Source organism: Moschus berezovskii, chromosome 10 (genome assembly GCF_049115385.1).
Source record: "Moschus berezovskii isolate FMDL1 chromosome 10, NW_MosBer_1.0, whole genome shotgun sequence".
NCBI lineage: Eukaryota > Metazoa > Chordata > Mammalia > Artiodactyla > Moschidae > Moschus > Moschus berezovskii.
In genome coordinates this window covers 33,499,925-33,518,355 of record NC_142469.1, presented here as the reverse complement: position 1 = coordinate 33,518,355, position 18,431 = coordinate 33,499,925, and the positions used below count along the sequence as shown (strand labels likewise).

The following is an 18,431-nucleotide window of genomic DNA, read 5'->3' as shown; positions in this document are numbered from 1 at the left end:
CTAGATGGACCTTTGTTGGCAAAGTAATGACTCTGCTTTTTAATATGCTATCTAGGTTGGTCATAACTTTCCTTCCAAGGAGTAAACGTCTTTTAATTTCCTGGCTGCAATCAGCATCCACAGTGATTTTGGAGCCCCAAAAAAATAAAGTCTGACACTGTTTCCACTGTTTCCCCATCTATATCCCATGAAGTGTTGGGACCAGATGCCATGATCTTTGTTTTCTGAATGTTGAGCTTCAAGCCAAACTTTTCACTCTCCTCTTTCACTTTCATCAAGAGGCTTCTTACCAACAATATTTACAAAGGATTTACTCTTTTTGTCTAGTTGTAGAAAGAGAGGCTATGGCATTATGGGTACTGTTTAGAGTTGATCCATTTTGCAGCTGGCTTTTTTTCTTTCTGGTTTAAAAACAGAAATTAGAGGCCTGGAGCAATATCTCTTCTATAAGTGAAGTGGCAACTTTAGCTAAGACTGAGATTAGTAATAAGAATGTATGTGCTCAGTTGTATCCAACTCTTTGCGACCCCATGGACCGTAGCCCGCCAGGCTCCTCTGTCCGTGAAATTTCCAGGTAAGAATACTGAAGTGGGTTGCCATTTCCTCCTCTAGGGGATCTTCCCAACCCAGGGATTGAACCTGTGTCTCTTGCTTCTCCTGCATTGGCAGGTGGATCCTTTACCTCTTCACCCGAGAAGCCCTTGGTAATCAGAATAGTTGCTGATAATTACCAGATGGTTTCTTTATAAAGTTGGTAACATTATTAGTCTCATTTACTAATGATTGAAGTTTAGAGATGGTATATAGCTTGCCTACAGACACAGAACTATTTAGTAGTGGAGATAGTATAACTCAAGGGTGTCTGAGTCTAGCTTACTATGTTTTACTACCTTCCAAGATAAGAACTAAGATCTTGGCATGTGGTCCCATCACTTCATGGAAAATAGATGGGGGAAAAGTAGAAACAGTGATAGATTTTATTTTCTTTGGCTCGAAAATCACTGCAGATGGTGACTGCAGCCATGAAATTAATAGACGCTTGCTTCTTGGAAGAAAAACTATGACAAACCTAGACAACATATTAAAAAGCAGAGACATCACTTTGCCAACAAAGGTCTGTATAGTCAAAGCTGTCGTTTTTCCAGTAGTCGTGTATGGATGTGAGAGTTGGACCATAAGGAGAGCTGAGTGCTGAAGAATTGATGCTTTCGAAATGTGGTACTGAAGAAGATTCTTGAGGGTCCCTTGGACAGCAGGGAGATCAAACCAGTCAATCCTGAAGGAAATCAATCCTGAATATTCATTGGAGGGATTGATGCTTAAGCTGAAGCTCCAATACCTGAAACAAAGAGCTGATTCATTGGAAAAGACCCTGATGCTGGGAAAGATTGAGGGCTAGAGAAGGGTGGGACAGAGGATGAGATAGTTGGATGGCATCATCCACTCAATAGACATGAATTTGGGCAAACTCCGGGAGATAGTGAAGGACAGGAAGGCCTGGTGTGCTGCAGTCCATGGGGTCACAGAGTCAGACACAATTGAACAAGAAGCTAAAAGCTTAAGCAAGATTATGAAGGTTTAGTTTAATGGCTCAATCTCTTAAGCATATTTCTTGTTTTCCTTATTTTGATTATAAACATTTCTTATGCACTTCTTTTGATTTGCAAACATTATGGAAACAGGTTCTGTAATGATTCTAATGCATCTGTTTGTTCTTTTGCATGTGTTTGAACTTCTAGGCATGAGTAAAGATGGTGAAAGCTTTATATCTGTTAATACCAAAAGGTCATGAGATACCAGGAAGCACTAGACATGCAAGCTGTTATGAGATATTTGGTTCATCTCAAGCCAATTTTATGTTTTTTAATCTGTTAGTCTGATCCTGATGTTGTTTATGCTCAGTTATCTCCAAACTTAGGGATACTTTAATTTGAGAAAAGTCTGAGTAAATGTGGCTTGAAAAAAACGTTCAAGTCACCATTGTTTCCTAAGTCAACACACTTTATACCATGCCCTTTAGGAGCTGCTGATACTCTTTCATTATCCCCAGATGGATGCCCTAAAAGGGCTGCCATAACACGATACAACAAACTGGTAATTTGTTATTTCACAGTGTTTTCAGGACTGTGCTCCCTCCAAAGTCTCTAGGGGAAGATCTTCCCTGATCTCTTCCAGCCTCTGGCAGACCCAGGTATTCCTTGGCTCGTACATATATTACTCCAGTCTCTGCCTCCATCTTCATATGACATTCCTCCTGTGTCTCTGTGTCTTCACATTTTCCCCCTTAAAAAAAATGTTTTTTAACTGAAGTATAGTTGATTTACACTATTGTGTAAGTTTCAGGTGTATAGCATAGCAATATATGTGTGTGTGTTTCAGATTCTTTTCCCATATAGGTTATTACAGAGTATTGAGTAGAATTCTTAGTGCTATACAGTAGGTCCTTTTTGGTTATCTGTTTTATACATGTTAGCTGCTCAGTCGTGTCTGACTCTGTGATCCCATGGACTACAGCCTGCCAGGCTCCTCTGTCCATGGAATTCTTCAGGCGAGAATACTGGAGTGGGTAGCCATTCCCTTCTCTGGGGGCTCTTCCTGATTCAGGGATCAAACCCAGGTCTCCCTCATTGCCTGCAGATTCTTTACCATCTGAGCCACCAAGGAAGCCCCATTTTATATATAGAAGTGTGTATATGTTAATCCTAGCCGCCTAATTTATCCCTGTCTTGCCACCTCCCTTTTCCTTCCTTCTTTTTCTAAGGTCACTGGTTGTATTGGATTAAGGGTCTGACCTACAACAGTATGACTTCTTCTTAACTTGGTTATATCTCCAGATAAGATCACAGTCTAAGGTACTGGGGTTTGAACTTCAACATTTCCTTTGGGGAGAAGGGGTCATCGCTCAAGCCATAACCCCAAATCTGGTACTTATGATACTGCTGGACTGTCACTGTCTGAGGTCAGTCCCTCAGAGAAATGCAGAGGTGGGTAGAATCGTACTACTGAAAATAAACTAGTCTTTTAGCATTTAGAATGACTGCTCTTTTCATCAGCTCCTTCATGAGATGATTGTATTTTCATGATGATGTGGATTTTCTCATTTTTGAAGGTCCACAGGATGATGTTATTTCAACTAGTGCAGCATCATATGACAACAGGAACACTGCAATGCGCTGCAAATATCCACAACCACACAATCAGTAGGCCGAGCAGATAATGTGCCTGAACTAGCTGTGACAATCAGCAAATGATTGATGTGTGAAGCACAGCTTTTAGCAGCAGCTGCTTTCCTGAGAATTGTGAATCACCATTTTAGTGACTCACCATTGCAGCTGCCTTTTTCCTCTGAGCCAGATAAATCCTAACATGAACAAGGTGCCGATAGAGGAAGTGTAAATTCGGCTAGTAGTAAATGTCACTGGCCTCTGTATGAGACATGTAGTCATTCTCAAATCTGAGAAGGGGAAGGAAGGAGATAACTTTGACATTAAATATATCTTCGTTGAGTTTTGTCTCTTTTTTTGTTCTGTCCATAATCTTCTTGCCTTGAATGTAATGTCTTAAAGTGAAGCATATTTAAATGTTAGCTCATCTTTTAAATAATAAATATATTTAATGTAAAAAATTTAGTATGTCTACTAAGCAACACTCTAGGGAAAAATACATCTTAGTAGAAAAGTGTATTAAGACTTTCCTTTATTCTACTTTTGTACTTTAATGATGTTAACGTTTTAAAATTCAACTGTGAGTGTTGGGCTCCAGTCATGAAGTACAGTCTGTACAGTTTAATGCAGTGGCCTGCTCTAAATGGCTCTCCAGTTCTAGACAGATGATGAATTACAAAAGCGATGGATTTTTTCAGTTGACCTATATACCTGGATTTTGGAGAAGGCAATGGCAAGCCACTCCAGTACTATTGCCTAGAAAATCCCATGGATGGAGGAGACTGGTAGGCTGCAGTCCGTGGGGTTGCTAAGGGTCGGACACGACTGAGCGACTTCACTTTCACTTTTCACTTTCACACATTGGAGAAGGAAATGGCAACCCATTCCAGTGTTCTTGCCTGGCGAATCCCAGGGACAGGGGAGCCTGGTGGGCTTCCGTCTGTGGGGTCACACAGAGTCGGACACGACTGAAGTGACTTAGCAGCAGCAGTATATACCTGGATTTAAAAAAAAAATCCTCAAAATGGTGATGACAACATCAATGACAAAGAGAAACAAGGCTAGGCTGCCTCTCTTAGTAAAGGTAAATGGGAAAACCAGAAATGAGCATTTCAGCCTAAGCCTCTTTATTGATGAACTGAGTTTGAAGTCTTGGCTGGTTTGCTTTTCAGAGATAATTCTTAGAGATAGTTTCCAAGAATAACTCTTCCAAAGACCTGTTAAGAATGAATTTATCTCAGATGTTTTCTTCATGCTATTCTAAAATCTAAAACTAACAATCAGTGTTTTTATTCAGGTAGAAGCACCTAAATCTGAAGCTTATTAAATAGTTAACAAAGGTATATGCCTCAGAATAAGATTTCCCTAATACATTTTTTTCTACCTGTGTTTTTCCTAGATGGTAAGAAAAAGAAATAGCCATGACTGAGAATATTAGGGCAAAGTAGATTAAAGAGGGAAACCTTTGGCCCAGGAAATAATGGGATCAAAACCACACAGGAGTTCATACAGAGTTAGTTTTGAAAGGAAATGGAGGTCAGGAGGAGGGGATAAAATAGTTGGCTATAAATCAATTTTATTAATAAAAAAAATACCCAAGTGTGTTTGAAATTTTCACAGATCTTTTTTGGTTCCGTGTTGGTAACTTACAGGTGGGTTTTGGATGAAGCTGAGTTTATCCTCCTTTGCCCCCAATAAAGTAATAATTTGTGATCTTGTACTACTCATTAACCTTCTAAAGTGCACTTGCTCGTTTGCTGCAGAGAACATCCTAATATTAATGACTATTGTTTATTAAGGCATTTGTACTTAGACGTTGTCTCACCTAATCTTCAGAACACTCTGTGAGCAAAAGTTCTATTTTTACATTTGTTGTTGTTGGTCAGTCTCCCAGACTGACCTCACAGACTGTAGCACGCCAGGCCTCTCTGTCTCTCACCGTCTCCCAAAGTTTGCTTAAGTTCATGTCCATCGAATCAGTGATGCCATCCACCCATCTCATCCTCTGATTCCCTCTTCTGCTTCTGTCTTCAGTCTTTCCCAGCACCATGGACATTTCCAGTGAGTCAGCTGTTTGCTTCCGATGACCAAAATACTGGAGTTTCAGCTTCAACATCAGTCCTTTTAATGAATATTTAGGGTTGACTTCCCTTCAGATTGACTGGTTTTGATCTCCTTGCAGTCCAAGGGACTCTCAAGAGTCTTCTCCAACACCACAGTTCAAAAATATCAATTCTTCAGTGCTCAGCCTTCTTTATGGTCCAGCTCTCACAACCACACATGACCACTGGGAAGACCCTAGCCTTGACTACATGGACCTTTGTCGGCAGAGTAACGTTTCTTCTTTTCAACACACTGTCTAGGTTTGTCATAGCTTTCCTGCCAAGAAGCAAACATCTTCTGATTTCATAACTTCAGTCACCCACTGCAGTGATTTTAGAGCCCAGGAAGAGGAAATCTGTCACTTATTCCACTTTTTTCCCTTCTATTTGCCATGAAGTAATGGAGCTGGATGCCATGATCTTAGTTTTTTTAATATTTAGTTTTAAGCTAGTTCTTTCACCCTCCTCCTTCACTATCATCAAGAGGCTGTTTAGTTCCTCTTCGCTTTCTGCCATTAAAGTGGTATCATCCACATATCTGAGGCTGTTGATGTTTCTCCCGCCTATCTTGATTCCAGCTTGTAACTCATCCAGCCTGGCATTTCTCATGATGTGCTCAGCACATATATTAGACAAACAGGGTGACAGCAGACAGCCCTGCCGTGCTCCCTTCTCAATCTTGAGCCAGTCGGTTGTTCCATACAGTGTTCTGTTGCTTCTTGACCTGCATACAGATTTCTCAGGAGACAGGTAAGGTTATCTGGTATTCCCATCTCTTTACAGCTTTCCACAGTATTTATTATGATCCACATAGTCAAAGGCTTTGGTGTAGTCAATGAAACAGAGGTAGATGGTTTTTTGGAATTCTCTAGCTTTCTCTATGATCCAGCAAATGTAGGCAATTTGATCTCTGGTTCCTCTTTCTTTCCTAAATACATCTTGGACATCTGGAAGTCCTTGGTTCACATAATGCTGAAGCCTAGCATGCAACATTTTATGCTTGACTTTACTAGCGTGGGAGATGAGTGCAGTTTTCTGGTGGTTAGCACATTGTTTCATACTATTCTTCTTGGGAATTGGGATGAGGATTGACCTTTTCCAGTCCTGTGGCCACTGCTGGGTCTTCCAGATTTGCTGACATATTTAATGCAACACCTTGATGGCATCATCCTTCAGGGTTTTAAATAGTTCTACTGGAATTCCATCACATCCACTAGCTTTATTAACAGCTTTTTTATCTTCCTCCATGGAAGAATGGAGGAGAACTACTAATAGCCCCGGAAAGAATTTTCACAGTATACATAAGAAAAGTTGTATTAAAGTGGCCCAGTTATGGTTATGTTCTAGAGCCAGCCTGGCTCCAAAGCTCATGTGCTTAGCATTATACTGTTGTTAGTGTTAGAATCTCTCCCAGCCTTAGCCTGCTCTAGCCACACTTTTTCCATATATATGATTTAGTATACTGTATTGGTGTTTTTCTTTCTGGCTTACTTCACTTTGTATAATAGGCTCCAGTTTCATCCACCTCATTAGAACTGATTCAAATGTATTCTTTTTAATGGCTGAGTAATATTCCATTGTGTACCACAATGTACCATTATGTACCACAGCTTTCTTATCCATTCGTCTGCTGATGGACACCTAGGTTGTTTCCATGTCCTGGCTATTGTAAACAGTGCTGTGATGAACATTGGGGTACATGTGTCTCTTTCAATTCTGGTTTCCTTCATGTGTATGTCCAGCAGTGGGATTGCTGGGTCGTATGGCAGTTCTGTTTCCAGTTTTTTAAGGAATCTCCACACTGTTCTCCATAGTGGCTGTACTAGTTTGCATTCCCACCAACAGTGTAAGAGGGTTCCCTTCTCTCCACACCCTCTCCAGTATTTATTGCTTGTAGACTTTTGGATAGCAGCCATTCTGACTGGCGTGAAATGGTATCTCATTGTGGTTTTGATTACCCTTCTCCTATTAATTGCCACTGCTTCTCTCTCCTGCCTCTTGTGAGAACACACTGTTATTCATTGACACAGCCATTGATCTCTTTTAGCCTGAGATTCTGTCAGTTCTCATCTCTTCAGCTCTGTATATGATACAAAATTGCTGAAATTTCCGTTTTTAATTTTCTCCTCTTGTCTGAATGCCAGGCCCATAGTTCCAGTTACTTGCTCTGCCGTCCCCTTGGCAGTACTGCCAGCATCTGAACTTACTAGCTCTCCTTCTCATCTGTTATTTTGTTAGTGACTCTGTGACCCAGTTCCCTAAACATAAAACCTTGCAATTGTTTCAGCTTGTTGCCCTCCTTCATTCACTTTGGCCTGTCACCACATTCTGTGGATTTTTCTACTTCAACATGTTTTTTATTCATCTGAATTAGTTAAAATATTGGTTTGACAGTTATAATAAACTCCTGAAATAATAGTGGGTTAAACATAGTGTGGCTCAGATGGTAAAATGTCTGCCTACAATGCGGGAGACCTGGGTTCTATCCCTAGGTTGGGAAGATCCCCTTAAGAAGGAAATGGCAACCTACTCCAGTAATCTCACTTAGAAAATCCCATGGATGGAGGGGTCTGGTAGACTACAGTCCAGAGGGTCGCAAAGAGGTGGACATGACTGAGCGACTTCACTTTCTTTAAACATAGTGTAGGTTTAGTTCTGTCGTATTACAGCCCAGGTAGATGGTACAGACATGGCTTGACATGTTAGGGATACGGGCTATTTACATCTTGTTGCTTTGTCATCCCCAGGGTGCTGTCCTTGTCCACGTGGTGAATGATGGCTCACCATACAGTTACTATCAAGTTTTCAAAAAGGAAAAAGAGAAGGGAAGGGCCACACTCCCCTCTCTTTTAGGGTGTAGCCTAGAAATGCATACATCACTTATGCTCATAGCTCATGTTTCAGTGACAAAATCCAGTTACATGGTTGCATCTAGCAGCATGGGAGGCTTGGTAATAGGGTCCTTAGCTATGTACCCAGCTGAACCTTCTGTTTTGTAGAGAAGAAGAACTATTGAAAACCCAAGCAGAAGCCTCTGCCACACCTTCCTTAATCCAGTTTTATTGTCTCCCCCTTTGGTGGGCCTTTATTGCCAACGCCAAGATTACTTCTAGAGTCTTACAGCTGGGTTTACTGTTTGCTTACTATCAACTCACTCATTTTTCTTTTAAAGAGCCATTTTTGTTGTTGTTAAACCTCAGCTAAGTAGCCCACAGCATAAAGTCTATTTCAAACTCTTGATAATCTGGTCTTATTCTACCTGCTTCTGATCTGTTTTCAACTTTCATTAATTTATCCTTTGTTTATCCAGTAAACATGTGTTGGGTACCTACTCTGTGTCAGGCATGCAGAGTCATTTGTTTTCCTAAGCTAGTTCATTTGAGTTCTGCGGATTGAAAACATCTTCATGAGTGTCCATACTCTCTCATGTCACATTGATTCATCTTGTGGTGTTTTCATCTTTATAATGCTTGAGAGATTAACTACATTGTCAGAAAACAGCCTTTCAAAACTGGGTCTTGCAGTTGAAGTGGTCAGTTTTTTTTTTTTTTAGGAAGCGGATGAAGTTCATCTGATATTTTTTTTGGAGGGGATTTAAGAATATTATTTTAATTGGAGTATAATTGCTTTATAATGTTGTGTTTGTTTCTGCTGTACAATAATGTGAATTTGCTATATGTATACATATATTCCCTCCCTTCCATCCCCTCATCTGACATTTTGAATGTTCAGGCCTTTATACATTTTAGAGCTATGATTTGCCTTTAAAAACAAAACAAAAGTAGAAACTAATGCTCCTTGAAGCAGCTATAACTAGATTTAGTAACTCATTGAAATTGTGAAACAGTTCAGTGCAACCACTGACTAAGTATTACCTCATGTAGTTCTCTAGCTGCTTATTTGTTCTCAAACAACTTCATCTTCAGTCCTACAATCCTAGGAATGATAGAGGCAGACATTTATTTAATATAACTAAGCAGGCGTCATCTTTATATTTGTATTTCATTTTTTTGGAGAAATTGTCAGATCAGGTCCAGGGCTAGGGTGAGGTACATGAAGCCAAGCAGTATAAGTGCAGTGTTAGATCTGTCTGAAGTGAACAGGATCCTTCTTTATGCAGAGTTTGCATACTGACATGCCTGACTGCTCAAGTCATGAAAACTTTCAAGTTAGTATAGATTTAAAAGAAAAAGATAAGTATGCATTATTTTATCAAACCCTAGAAGCAAAGAGTACCTTAAATCTTACCAGATCATACTTTAAAAATGTTTATTTGCAAATGAGATCTGATGGGGATGTGCAGGAAAGCCAGTCCATGAAAACAAAGCAGGGGCATCTACAAGGAAGACAGTCCAGTGTCCAGGATCAGTCATTCAGCTACTTTATCTATTTCATTGTCTTACAACAGCTACTCTTGTTCCCTCTTCAGCATGGTAGCTTCATCTCTAAAATGGCAGTGTTGTCAAGTAATTTTCAAAGTGCATTTGTGGAGGGAGAGTTAAGGTGGAAGAAGAGTGGGTAGAGACTGAAGCTGCTTTAGCCAGAGCCGTTCTGTTTGTATCTGTCTTACATATTGGCCCCCCGCTGAAGAGTTCATTTGGGAAAGAAATATTTTAAAACAGTTTGAAAATCACTGAATTAGCTGATTTGCAGGATCTGTGCTAATTCAAAGCCCTGCATGCACATGTATACTAATATGATGAATTTCTGCTGGTCCACCCACATCTTGATTTGTTCCGCTTGCAAAGCTTGTAATAATCTTTGCTGAAACCACTGGCCTTTTGCCCTTGGGAATCTCTTAGTTGTTACATGTATATCACCAGGTTTTTCCTAGATTTAACTGCAGTTACAGGAGAGATAATGGGGGGGAAATTAGATCTTGTATAGTAGCAAGGTCTTCTAAATTCTGCATCCAACCTGGAAGTTCAGGGAGAACATGGTAGAACACTTAGTTATATTTACAGTATTCTTATTTGATTTAAATTTCTGTTAATGTATTTAATGTAATGTCAGTGATAATATAACAAATTATATTTTTCATTAGAAGAGTGGTACTTATAATTTATAAACATGAATTTTCAAAAATAGGAGATGTGTGCTCAAAACAATTTGTTGGTCATGTTAAAGGCATGCCACTGTTCTTAAAGCCTTTTCAGAAATTACTTTTGTTTTGTTGGTAGTTTTTGATAATTGATAGTTTAAAAGATAAGTAGAGAGTCTCTCAGTCTCTTAATCTTTAGTGTATTTGTGTTTAGCATATCATCCATAAATCTGAATTTTGATGTCTGTGAAGAATCAAAAATTCATATGGATATTTTTAAAGTCCATTTCATGAATATATTTGAATATAGCATAAGCTGCAAAGAAGTGAAGAGGGAAAAATAACCGCCAGTATTTCTTTCTTTTGATTCTAGTAAAATAGGAAGAGATAGGAGGAAATTCATAAAATAAAAACAAAATTTGATCCTGGAAAAGGTGTAAAATTATAGAGATTTATTAAATATACGTTTAAAGACCCAACAGTGTTATGCTTTTTACCTGACTGTTTTTAAACTGGATTCCTATTTGCAGGTTCTACTAAATCTTTTCGGAGAGCCATAAGCAAATGTCTGAAAAGTTAGGACTACAAAAGTATTTTTCTTAATCTTGCTTTTTGGGGGTGCATATTTGCATTGTATTACATTAATTTTGAAGCTTGTAAAATTTTTACTTTGTTACTACTTCCCATATGATAATTTGTTCATTTATTTTTCTCTTCCTCTTCTCAGTTCCCTTTATCTCATCTGAACAAATAGGACTCATTTGAAGGAAAACAGTTTCAGATACACAGTGAGAGGAACAGAGAAAACCATATAGGAAGCTGGGTAGAGGAACGCAGTTGAAAGGTGTCTGCTCTGGGTTTTAAAATTCTTCTGCAGTGATAAGTATGCGTTCAGGCAGCTCTGAGTCTGAAAAGCACCTCACAAACCTTGACATTCAACGTATGTTTACATCCCTCCTACCATGTTTACATCCCTCCTACCATGTGCAAGGTGAATGAATCACAGTCTGTGCCCTCAAAAGGCTTTAAGAAACTTGTGTGAGGTGGGGGATGGGAAGGCAGGCACTAATTAACAATATAGGTGATAGGTTCAAGGGTAGAGATAGACTAGAGTGTTTTAGAGCCCAGAGGAGGGAACCTATGTGATGACTTTCTCAACTTGACATTAATCCCTAATTGCACTGTTGTGGTATAATTGCATTTTGTAGCTGGCAATCCTAGGTATTAACACTTGTTATTTGAAATGATCGCTTTTGACTTTTAATAGAAAATTTTGTTGTAGAATTGGAGATTCTGCTTTTCTCAAGAAAGTCAAACAAGTCATGATGTTTACCAGTTTTAAGTTTAAAAAGGGCAAAATGATTGCAATTTGATGATTTAAATGGATTTTCACCTTATCTGATTTTTTATAGTCTTTTTTTTTTTGATTTACAGGAAAAAGGGTTTGTCAGTTTCTTCCTAAACCTGTCTTAGAAATAGCAGCATATTTTAATCAGAGATTTGTAAGTATTTTTTTCTTCTTTATTTAGGAAATTAGATATTGATTTTGTGGAAGAAATGACTCCTTCAGTAAAACGTTTGACAAGATATAGTGATACAATCTAAGTTGGCATGCAAAATTTGAATGGGAACAAAGCAGACACAAAAGTCACCCTTCAAAAAACAAAACAAGGAAAACAAATCCTCAGAAAACCTTCAACAAATCTATCAACAACTACTGAATGTTTCGTTATTTTTTTTGCAATTTCTCTTTCTTAGTGTCATTTTTCTTACTTTTCCCCTTTGTGAAAATATCTGTGTGTTCACATATTTTAGAAACGCTGTAACATCATGTGAAAGGAAGAGGAAGAGAGTAGGATATGAACAGAGGAAAGGGGAAGAATTTGAATTCTGTTAAAAACTGTATGGTTTTGGACAACTTTGTCTTTTTCATTAATGATTTTAGTGAATTGTTTTTAAAAAAATCAAAGTTAGAACTCATAATAGCTATGATCCATTTGGTTTCATCATATTTATGAAATACCTTCTATTGTGAGATACCAAGTACTGGTCCACGCAGGAATGGGGAATCTGAGATTTCCTTTCTACGTCAGTGTAGCAAGAGATCAAGACAAGCACATCTTTTCACAAACATATTTTATTAGACAAATTGAGATGAACCAATGGGGGCAGAGAGTTTTGTCCTACAAAATGTGTTTGTAGTAATAGCATTTTACATTGTATTCCCTGAAAGATATTTCGAGTCTAATGTAGTCATGTTCTAGCATGTTGAAAGGCATACAGTCCAGGATCCATGGTATAAAGATAGATTAATGAAACAAAGTCAGATAACTAAGGTCTGAAGGTGATTGGGCTCCTCACCAAGTGGGTGAGATCCTGTACAGCATATTTCTGTGCTTCCCATCAGCTAATATTTGTTTCAAAGGTTGTTGACTAGAAGTGATGACTACCTTGGATCATTTTAGGATTCGAGGGCATCCCTTAAATGTTGTTTATTAGTTACTAGTTCTTCAGTTCAGTTCAGTTCAGTCGCTCAGTCGTGTCCGACTCTTTGCGACCTCATGAATCACAGCACGCCAGGCCTCCCTGTCCATCACCAACTCCCGGAGTTCACTCAAACTCATGTCCATTGAGTTGGTGATGCCATCCAGCCATCTCATTCTCTGTCGTCCCCTTCTCCTCCCGCCCCCAATCCCTCCCAGCATCAGAGTCTTTTCCAGTGAGTCAACTCTTCATGTGAGGTGGCCAAAGTATTGGAGTTTCAGCTTCAGCATCAGTCCTTCCAATGAATACCCAGGATTGATCTCCTTTAGAATGGACTGGTTGGATCTCCTTGCAGTCCAAGGGACTCTCAAGAGTCTTCTCCAGCACCACAGTTCAAAAGCCTCAATTCTTCGATGATCAGCTTTCTTCACAGTCCAACTCTCACATCCATACATGACCATGGGAAAAACCATAGCCTTGACTAGACGGACCTTGGTTGGCAAAGTAATGTCTCTGCTTTTTAATATGCTATCTAGGTTGGTCATAACTTTCCTTCCAAGGAGTAAGCGTCTTTTAATTTCATGGCTGCAATCAGCATCTGCAGTGATTTTGGAGCCCCCCAAAATAAAGTCTGACACTGTTTCCACTGTTTCCCCATCTATTTCCCATGAAGTGATGGGACCAGATGCCATGATCTTTGTTTTCTGAATGTTGAGCTTCAAGCCAGCTTTTTCACTTTCCTCTTTCACTTTCATCAAGAGGTTTTTGAGTTCCTCTTCACTTTCTGCCATAAGGGTGGTGTCATCTGCATATCTGAGGTTATTGACATCTTGGCTAATCTATGATTATTTTTAATGACGTAAACATTTGTGATGTAGGTAATAAAGCCAACCAACAGGAACTGAGGCATATTGCTAACTTGCTTCCTCAGATAAGATCTCAGCAGATGGTTTAATTAAAAGGTAGTACTAAACTCTTTAATTCCACATTCTATAGCAGTATAGGCTGTTCTTTAGCTATGTGGCATTATTTTTCAGTTCTCCTGTATCCATTTATGAATCTCATAGTTTTGGAGAAATTACCTGAATTTTGTAAGTAAAATAAGGGTAAAAGTGCTTGTATCACAGTTTTGTTATGGGAGTAAACAAGATGATGAAATACAATAGAAATAATAATGATGAATAGACCTCTCTTGCAGTCAGAACTTCCTGTCTTCACTATATTGTTCAGTAGACTTTGAGGTCTTGCCTGTGTGATTATTTCGTTTGTCAGCGTATGTAAGCTATTTGTAAAATCACTGAATTGTTTTTTTTTTTAATTTATTTATTTTTTATTGGAGGCAAATTATTTTACAATATTATATTGGTTGGTTTTGCCATACATTGACATGAATTCGCCCCGGGTGTACATAAGTTCCCCCTCCTGAACCCCCCTCCCACCTCCCTCCTCCCTTTATCCTCCCTCTGGGTTAAAATGCAGATTTGGGGCCATCTTCCCAGATATTTTTGCCAAGCATCTTAGATAATTTACATGAAAATGATCTACAGGCTACCCTTTGAAAAACACTATTTTTCCTTTGTAAATGAGCCCCAAATTAGTTGATCACCAAAAGCAAATGAGAGCCTTGAAAAAAAACATACCCAGGGTTCCATCTTAAAGATTCTGATTTGGTAGATCTGGTGCAAGGCATCAGAGCTCGTTTTTCGAAAGTTGCCACACTGATTTTGATATTTGCAAACTGCTGCTTTACAGCCTTACTGTATCTCTAATTTTTTATTCATAAAACTTTTGGCTGTGCTTGCTGTGTGTGGATGAGGGAATATCATTATGGATATGTGCTTCAACTAGTCTAGATCAAGTTACAGGAGTGAAGAGGATGAGATTAGATGTCTGCATTTGCAGTCATTACCCAGAATTACAGTCTTCTTACCCTTGGTTGTATAGCTGTTAGTAAATCCAAGTGCTTACTCCCTATATTAAAGAATTTCTACATGAGAAAGTACTGTAGGAAACCATCTAGTTCAAACCTCTCATCTCACAGAGCAGGAAAATGAGGCCCAGAGCCTTGCCCAAGGCCATGGGCAAGTCTTGGATCAACACTTGGATTTCCACCCCCAGCTCAGTTCCATTTCCATCACATCAGCTGACTGCCACATCAAGAACCTGTGACATCTATGAAACGAGTTCTTCTAGCGTTGACTGTAGGTAGGCTTCCCAGCAGGTGTAGAAAACACTCTGTGACTCAGCTTTCCTACTTACCTGTCCAGCTGTCTAAAAGTGAGCTTTTCCTTTTCTGACTCCCGTTCTCCATCCTCAATAAAAAGAAGCAGGAAGGTCTCTGGGGGACTGAGGTTCTCGCTGGGAGAAACAGCCTTGTTCCAGCAGGTGACACCATTGTCTCAATTGCCTTCTTGATTCTTCATCTTAGCAGAGCCAACTGTGCCTTTTTTCGAACTCCAAATCTATAGATGACAGAGCCATCATCATTTTAGTCCATCTTCTTGCATCATTATTTTCTTGGCATCACTTTAGTTGCTCTTATTTGGACACTGTTCAACTCTGAAGAGCCATCTTCTCTCTCTCTCTGTGTGTGTGTGTGTGTGTTAGTAGCTCAGTCATGCCCCACTCTTTGCGACCCCGTGGACTGTAGCCCTCCAGGCTCCTCTGTCCATGGGATGCTCCAGGCACGAATACTGGAGTAGGTTGCCATTCCCTTCCCCAGGGGATCTTCCTAACCCAGGGATCAAACCAGGGTCTCTCACATTGCAGCCAGATTCTTTACCATCTGAGCCACCAGTCAACAAATATTAAGTACTACTACTGTGTCCCCAAAACAGTCTTGGGTATAAGAGATGTCAAATGAATCCAGCATGGTCCTAGTTTCAGAAAAATTCACAGGATCACAGAGAGGGAGGGCAGTATAAAAACTGCTGCAGGAGTGCTTGAGAGCATCACAGGAGCCATGGCTACTACTTTGTAGGGGAGTCCAGGAAGCCTTTTGGTAAGACGGGACATTGGTTGGCTTTGAGTGCGAAAACTATAACCCTCAGTATAAATGCACAACATTTTACAACCACGTGAAGAGAATGTTTTGAAGGGTTAATGAAGAGAGCAAATGTAATTGAGATTAATAAGGCAAATGCCAGCATGATAGAGAGAAGGGAACACTGTAACCTGTAGCCAAAGGCCTGGGTCTTCTCCTCATGGTATCACACCTAACCTATGTGGCCTTGGCCAGTCTAGTCAGACTCCTTAGACTTCATTTGACTGCTTGCTCAGTTCATTCATGTAATAGGCTGTTTTTCTTGCCTGGAAAATCCCATGGACAGAGGAGCCTGGCAAGCTACAGTCCATGGAGTCGCAAGAGTTGGACACAACTTAGTGACAGAGCCACCACCGTGTACTTGGGATACAGTCAAGTGAAGCCAAAATGCCTCCTGAAGTGTTTCCTGAGCTGAAGCTCAGTGTTGAGTAGAGCTTGACCTAGTCAAGAGAAACTTTGGAAGGAGATACTCCAGCCAGTGGCCTGAAGGGAGTGTGTCTGGGAGTTATAAGCCCTGGATGGGGAGCAGTTCCTTTCACATACCTACCTGAGGTCAGGGGAGGAGTGGCAAGACCTAAGGCTAGGGAGTAAGCAGAGGTAAATCAGGGAGGGTGTGGCTAGTCATGCTAAGGAGCTGGGCGACATTTTCTTGGCTTAAGGGAAGTAGTCAGAGAGCTGAGATAGTGATGTTTGCTTGGCTAGTGTAAAGAATGAACTCAGTTCAGTTCAGTCGCTCAGTCGTGTCCGACTCTTTGCGAACCCATGAATCACAGCACGCCAGGCCTCCCTGTCCATCACCAACTCCTGGAATTCACTCAAACTCATGTCCAAGCCACTCCAGTACTCTTGCCTAGAAAATCCCATGGATGGAGGAGCCTGATAGGCTGCAGTCCGTGGGGTCGCTATGGGTCGGACACGACTGAGCAACTTCACTTTCACTTTTCACTTTCACACATTGGAGAAGGAAATGGCAACCCACTTCAGTGTTCTTGCCTGGAGAATCCCAGGGACGGGGGAGCCTGGTGGGCTTCCATCTATGGGGTCACACAGAGTTGGACACTACTGAAGTGACTTAGCAGTAGCAGCATGTCCATCGAGTCAGTGATGTCATCCAGCCATCTCATTCTCTGTCGTCCCCTTCTCCTGCCCCCAATCCCTCCCAGCATCAGAGTCTTTTCCAGTGAGTCAGCTCTTCACATGAAGTGGCCAAAGTATTGGAGTTTCAGCTTCAGCATCAGTCTTTCCAATGAACACCCAGGACTGATCTCCTTTACAATGGACTGGTTGGATCTCCTTGCAGTCCAAGGGACTCTCAAAAGTCTTCTCCAACACCACACTTCAAAAGCATCAATTCTTTGGCACTCAGCTTTCTTCAAAGTCCAACTCTCACATCCATACATGACCACTGGAAAAACCATAGCCTTGACTAGATGGACCTTTGTTGGCAAAGTAGTGTCACTGGAGAAGGGAATGGCGAACCACTTCCGTATTCCTGCCTTGAGAACCCCATGAACAGCATGAAAAGAATGGACTAGAGGGCAACAAATGGAGGCAGGAGAGAGTGAGGAGAGCCATCTAATCTAGAGAGGCTGGCGCCCTTAACTGGGCTAGTGAACGAGGCAGAGCAGAGCCATTGGCCCATCAGTTCAAGAACTATTTAGGGGATAGACGACTTTGCCTGACTTGATGATCATAGAAGGTGAGGGACAAGGGTGTCTGCTGGGTTTCTGACTTGTGCAACTGTGGGTTATGGTGCTGTTCACTGAGAGAGAAAACTCAGGAGGAAGCACAAGCTTCAAAAGGAAGATGAATATCACTAACAGGAGGGGATGAGACCCGCTGATGTGTCCTGAGCTCTTCAACATTAACTGGCCTTCCATGCTGACAGTATAACACACATTGTCCCACTTAATCTTCTCAAGTGTGGGAGGTATTATTATGTGTACTCAAAGGATGTGGGAGCCAAGGCTCAGAGAGCTTAACGCCTCACATAACATCCCTCAGTTAACAAGGAACAGAGGCAAAAGTTCAGCCCAGGATGCTCAGCTGGGTGTATTTCATCCTAAAGCACACATACCTTCTATTCTATCACTCTGTTTTCCTTTTAGCTCTGACACATTTAATTCTGTGAAAATAGGTCACTCGTGAAACCCAAGTAACTTCAGACTCTCTGGCTTGTTAAATCGAAGGCATAAACTTTACTTTCTAATTTATTATCTCTCACTTGGAAACCTGCACCTGCCTCCAAACTCACCTCTGGAATCCACTCTTCTTTTCCAATCTATCCCAATTTGCTGTAACCAAAATGATCTTTCTTAAAGTTCAGTTTTGATTGTCACTACACTGTTGCTTAAAAGACTTCAATGGCTGCCCAGTGCTTCTGGAAGAATAGACCCGATCCTTAACATGCCGCAATGATGTAGCCCCTGTTAAGTGAGCTCCTCTGTCTCATGACATTTCCTACCTTCTTCTCTGCGTTTGGGCCACATGGGCCTTACTTCGGTTCCTGAAATGTGCTGTGCCCTTCTCTTCTTCTTGAAATACTCTCTGTACTTCTGTACCAGTTGCTCTTTTCTCCGTATCTCAGCTCATATTAT

General features: G+C 40.5%; 1 protein-coding gene across 6 annotated transcripts in view; it reads left to right on the top strand.

Moving 5' to 3' along the window:
• PKIB (cAMP-dependent protein kinase inhibitor beta) overlaps window positions 1–18,431 on the top strand; it is a 119,573-nt gene that overhangs the window by 61,880 nt on the left and 39,262 nt on the right. For 2 of the 6 annotated variants that reach the window (XM_055433208.2, XM_055433209.2), the window contains one exon: window positions 11,742–11,809. The exons of the other annotated variants lie outside the window; for them this stretch is intronic. The gene's annotated coding sequence lies outside the window, so the exon portion shown is untranslated. The remainder of the gene's footprint in view (window positions 1–11,741; window positions 11,810–18,431) is intronic. 6 annotated transcript variants of the gene reach the window in all.